At 44.3% G+C, this 6,122-nt stretch overlaps 1 protein-coding gene across 2 annotated transcripts in view; it reads right to left on the bottom strand.

The window, feature by feature from the left end:
- The window catches only part of LOC146205575 (uncharacterized), a 51,896-nt gene extending 46,128 nt beyond the window's left edge, over nt 1-5,768 (bottom strand). The window contains exons 1-3 of one of the 2 annotated variants that reach the window (XM_084590262.1): nt 5,592-5,768; nt 3,366-3,512; nt 1,566-1,684 (exon numbers count right to left, since the gene is read on the bottom strand). The gene's annotated coding sequence lies outside the window, so the exon portion shown is untranslated. The remainder of the gene's footprint in view (nt 1-1,565; nt 1,685-3,365; nt 3,513-5,591) is intronic. The other variant, XM_084590263.1, reaches the window with a different exon arrangement.
- Between the last annotated feature and the right edge of the window lie 354 nt (nt 5,769-6,122).

Here is a 6,122-nt window from a genome sequence, read left to right on the forward strand (position 1 = left end):
AGATAACAACTCGTACGGTGCACTTCGCTGAAGGGCGCAAAGGGACGTCATTGGCTCCACGGAGTTCAGGCCCATCATATGGGGTTGTTACTTTCCGCAAACGGTAGCACAAATCAGCGTGAATGACAGAAATTGCAGCCCCTGTATCAATCAAACCTTAAACCGGTAAACCTTCAGCGATTACAGCAATCACGTTATGCGGGCGATCAGGAGGACTTTTAGTAAGTTCGCAGAGTGCAGTTTGACCTCCGGAAACTGCAACACTTAGTTTTCCGGATGGCGTACAGGGAGAGCGGTTGCGGGGCAGAGAGGGGAAACTGAGCGGCGGTATGGGGAAAGGAACCGGCGTCGAGATACATGGGCGCCACTTGGTTCAGACGAGGATACCGGCGGTGGAGAGGATCGACGAGGTGGGCTGGGAATAGGTCGTCGCTGATAATATGAGGGTACGTCACTTTCGAAGGCGTCGTAACCACGCCGCTCGTTCTGAATGCGTCGACGACAGAAGCGGGATATATGCCCTCGGATTCCACAGTAGCACACTGGGCGAGAGGGCCGCCAAGGTGCATAATAGGGTTGCGTAGGCTGTGCCGTCGTCACGGCGTTGATGTGGTTGTAGGGCGGTGCCAGTTAGGGCGGCGGAACAAAAGAAGGGGGTGATGCTGCGACGTGTGCGTAAGTCGATGCTGGGCGGGGTGCAGGAGGGTCGGACGCCATAGGTCGGGTGATTGTTGCCAGCTCATCTTTAATGATGTTGCGGAGACCGGCGTCATTAGAAGGTACCGAAGAATGATCGCACCCGTGTCGACAGACAGGCTTGAGGGCTTGGAGCTCCTCCCGGATGATGGCTCGAATCAGTGCCCGCAGATCCAGGTCAGCAGAGGTCGGGCCAGTAGCAATGCTGGGCTGCAATCGTGAGGACTGCAGCTGGTCGATACGTTGGCAGGTCGCAATAATGGCGTCAACAGTAGAAGGATTCTGGGCAATCAGGGTGTTATATGCCACTGAATTAATTCCTTTCAAGATGTGGTGTACGCGTTCAGGTTCCGGCATGGGGGGACTAATACGCCTGCAAAGTGCAAGTATGGCCTTTATGTAAGACGCGTACAACTCATCGGGACCTTGGAGGCGAGAGGCGAGCTTATTCTTCGCGACCTCAGTCTGAACTGCTGGGTCCGCAAAACATTGGCGGAACTGCTGCTTGAACGTGGTCTAGATAGTGGTGTGGGGTTCGCGGTTAATAAACCAGGTTTTGGCGACCTCAATGAGGTAGAAAGAAACATTCCGAAATTTTAGAGCATCGTCCCACCGGTTGTAGTTACTGCAGCGTTCATAGGTGTCCAGCCAGTTATCGACGTCTTCATCGCAACGACCAGCGAACAGCGGCGGGTCGCGTTGTCATGTGGGCACAGTCGGAGGGGGGGGGGGCGCAGCCGAGGTAGAGGGTGCTGCCGATTCGTGGGTACTCTCGGTAGACATAACGATGGTGGCAGGCGGTAAACAGTGACCGGAACGTAGCTCCAGCGAGAGGCAGGGCACAAAACAGCAAGGGGATCAAGTCTCACCTCCACCACGTGTGAAAGAAGACCAGGTCGAGACGGCAAGGTCAAGACGGCAAGGCAAGGGATGCCGTGTCTGGCGTTTTACTCCGATGACAAAGCCCAGGCGCGTGCCGGAGCCGGCGCTGCGGGACAATGATGATGGTATGTACAAATGAAAGGAAGATGATGGCATGTACAAATTAAAGAACGTCCACAGAAGGCTCACAGTATATATATATATATATATATATATATATATATAGACTGCGGGTTTGCATTGTACACAGCAGCAATGAATTAAGCACCCTTACCTAACTTCCTAAGAGCAAATAAAATTTACCGCAATATCAAAGCTCCGTGCGCAGTTTCACCACAAACGAATGAGCGGTAGAGCTGGAGAGATACAAGCTGCCGCGGTAAACATGTATTAGGATACATATGCTGTATCTTCCCCTCGCAAGATTTCACATGAAGTGCAGTGATGAGGACCCACCGAAGAAACAAAGAAAACGACTTTATTTTGAGATAAGTCCTAGAGCATTGCTCTCCTTGGCGAAAAGCTGTGCTCTCTTAGTTTTATAATTGACCACCTTGTTGTTTCTTATGCGTGAGTCAGAGTACATTTGAGTGTATGTTACACTTTAAACTTTTTTGTCACCATGTCTTTCTTTTATGTTCTGCGCGTTGAAGATACTCAAAGTGTGTACAAGAGTCTGTGGCAAGTGAATGTAAATACATGTACATTTCTCACATTTTGTTTCAGACACAGCACCTGTCCATATCGCACATTTCTTTTAATTGCTGATTTTTTTTTTTGCTAGCAGATCACTGTAAAAATATGACTCTATCATCCATGTCAAACAGGGGTAGGAACCTCGTCAAGCTACTGTGTTAGTAGCCTTTTGTTTCTACCTTAGCATTTGTTTTTCTGTCCACAGGAGGAAAAAAATGCTGAATAAAATTGATTGAGTCGCTCAGCAGTAGAAATTGCCGCTAAGAACCCTGTATTATTTTGTGCACATAATAATAATCAGCACAATTACAGTGTTGTCTTGTAAACTGTGTAGCTTTAAGAACAGGGAACAGCAAGCCCGAGAAGAGAGATGTGACATGGTCACTTGTGAAGTCGGCTCACTTGAAACTTCCATTTACTTACAGTTTGGTCTCAAGAAGCTGAAAAACTGACCGGCATAATTATTCGCAATCTAGCCTCACACACCTTGAACCCACAGTTGCTCTGCCTTTCCTACTTTTTGTTTCAAGCAGCAGCTTTGATACAATACTGGAAAGGCCTGCGAGCGGTCGCACACCATGTGTAGTTGCCGTAAACATGCTTTGTGTGCACTTTTGCTTGGCCGCAGCCACAAGCAAAACGCAGAGATATGGGTACAAGATTGCATTCACTCAGACAACAGAAGTCATATGAAGCTGCACTCCAGCTATTGTCAGCCACAGCAAAATTATAGAAACAATTGTTTCGGCTCCAGCGGCCAATGCTTTGCGGCGCTGATGCCCATCTGTTTAGCATTTGGTTTAAGTACACTGACAGTTGTACTGTGCAATTGACTAGTCATTATGAAGAGCAAATCTGTGCCTGTGTGCAGCAATCAGTTCTTCTTTTGACGGTCTTTTATAGGCATCCGTCATAAAGTAACGCTCTGAAGCTGTGCTTGCAGCTGTCTCTCTGTGCGAAGAGCCCTCAGACCGTTTGTCCACATCCTGGAGGAGCCTGTGGACATACACTGCATGAAATAGTCATCGAGATTACAACATTTCACTTAGTTTTTCGTGTAATATTATAAGTAGAACAAAGTTTGAGCTCACAAAAAGTAGGCTGCGTTTTCACTGGAGCGACACTGAAATGTCCTTTTCTTGCTTTTGCCATCTTCACTTTCCAGTGGTCCTCTCCTTTTTTTGTCTGTCTGGAGCCTTGAAGAATTTTCATTAAAGTGAATTACAGCCAGATGTGACCTAAAAAGAAGGTAAATATGAATTAATTTTTCATACTTTGGAAAAAAATGTTTCTTGTTGCCTACCAACAAATTGATACAGAGTAGAGGCTACCATAAGGAACCATAATGCATTATATTCACAACACTGCAGCAGGAATTGCTTGTTTTAGCTACTATGTTCAGCGCCTTTAGAATTAAGAATGTGATACAATGATCTCCAAGCAGCAAAATGAATGTATGACATGGGCTATACATCATATCGTGAATCACCTGTGTTCTCCCTGCTGATGTATTCTAGCGATCATCATTAGTCCAAGTGGTCAAGTGAACCTTGAGCATTCTTGCAATTTCAATACAGTAGCTTCGGGACATTCGAGACTGTTTTAGAGGGGTCGGAAACTTGCGCTGATAACTTCTAGTCCTTTAAAAACTACCTTTATCTTGGGACTGCACTAAGATGAGGAGCACAAAAGAGACGAGTTGTTTTTCCAGCCAGCCCTCCATGCTTGTCCTCAACTTCATTCTTTGTCATCCCATCTACCTAGTCTAACATAAGAGCAGTGACTTCCAATGAGGACCCTTAGATGGCCTGTGCAGTCTGTAGCCTCCTGTCTCACTTTTTCCATGGAAGGGGATTACAGAATAGCTAGTGATACCATCCTAGAAAATATGTTTTTACGATAATATATGAAGCATTCTTAAAATGTCAGAAGTGTGCACCGCAGTCTCCTCAAAATGTATGAAAGCTACCTTTGACATGGCAGCAGTCTAAGATTCGAAGAGAAAGACACAAGATAAGTTCAGCTAATTTTACAGCAGAGTATTTAATGTCAGGATGGAAGGATTGTGGAAAATTTCTCACTGGGTGCATACTTTGAGCAGGAGTTGGGATTGACTTAACATGGTGGGTGCCCTTTTTTGGTAGATGTCAGAGTTGACTCCTGCGAGTCGCAATTGTAGGGTCCCGTATTACCTGGCTGGCCTGATAACATGACAGCTCCAGATCAAGCACTGTACTAAGGGGAGTGCTGGTCATAGTGGCTATTCGTAGAATTGACTAAAAGCGATGTGCTTAGTTGGGCTACTTAGCAAGTTGAAGAATCGAAAGGAGGAAAAGGAAATGGTGCGAATGACGCACAAGTTTTCATAGATGAACTGCTGATTTTTTTTTACTGTGTTCTATTTCCTCTGGCCTCTGTTCCTTTTACAATGACAATATTATGTACATACATTAAAGGCTTCATGCAAGGATTGATTGTTTGCATATGCCATGCAGAAGAGTTGGAATGCATACTGGCACTGGAGTGAAAAATAACATATCCTTCTCTTTCATTCAACTTACCTTGCTTGCATCCCATCATCCGAGTATGCAATTGATTTGGGAGCAAATCTGATGACCAAATTATAAAATGATTCAAGAGAGGATGTTTGGGCTTTGGGGAAGAGTTGTTGAATGTCCTTCAGGAACCGGAAGTTCTTGAGACAGCAGTTTAGCTTCTTGAAAGCACGTGAATATGTAAAAAATATACATATGTATATATGTATGTATGTATATATATATATATATATATATATATATATATATATATATTCGACTGATGAGTTGGTAGTGTTGGCGTGTATTCTAGTCAATCATAGATGCTGAACCTGCTTATGGCTGCTGCATTGCAGTTGAAAACAGTTTTAGCATCATATTCGTTAAAAGACACCTGGTCTTGTACTGCTATTTTACTGTGACAAGAAATCTAAGATGTGCTGTTGACCAAACAATTGTCAGTATAGGAAAGTATGGAACATCCCATTGTTTTTGCGTTTTTTACTGGCGTTATAACCAAGCTGCCACAGTATTAAATTATTCTCGCAGTCTCAGCACTCACATTTACTTTATGTTGTTTCTTCACTTCGTTATGGGTTTCTTTCTTGGCTATGTCTTGCTGTTATGTGCAGATGTGTAAAAAGCTTTTTGCGTGAAGTTCTATTTGCATTACCTATCCCTTAAATTTATCATCGGTTTACAAATGCCACAAGTGTGGGCCATGCACCTGCCTAACAGCATCAAAGTGAAAACTCTGCAAAAAACCTAGATAAAAAATATTACCTCTGCTCATCCATTGCCTGTTCGCAAGAGGCTTGTGCAGGCATTTGCTGTATGGTCCATCATGCCCATCGTGCTTATCACATATGTGGTTCAATAGGCTGCACCACATGCTGATGATTGTCGCCATCACCCTGGCCCAGGGCAGCCACATAGTAGACATGGTTTGTTATTGTCTGGTTCCATCAATCTATTGCTTCACAGCCCTTTGACCTGGTAACAGCTTTCAGCTTCTTTCCTGTGCAGAATGGTGTTATGACAATGTGTTTGCACTAATCATTAAATAGAGAAACTGCACACACCATTACTACAATGCCAGGCATCAAAGTAGTGCCATATATGCGGTTTGCTGTTTCTGCAATAAGTCCGGATAGTTGAGTGGCGATCTGTAGATAGTAGAACAAATTAAAATCTCATTCCATAATAATATATGGCACCAAATGTACCTCATCCCCAATGGTTTGCAAAGATGAAATATTTTATAACTTAATTGTTTTTATTGTAAAATGACTATACACAGGCAAGCAGCACTTG

This window comes from Amblyomma maculatum, chromosome 1 (genome assembly GCF_055883805.1).
Source record: "Amblyomma maculatum isolate TAMU_Amacu chromosome 1, ASM5588380v1, whole genome shotgun sequence".
In the NCBI taxonomy this organism is placed as follows: domain Eukaryota; kingdom Metazoa; phylum Arthropoda; class Arachnida; order Ixodida; family Ixodidae; genus Amblyomma; species Amblyomma maculatum.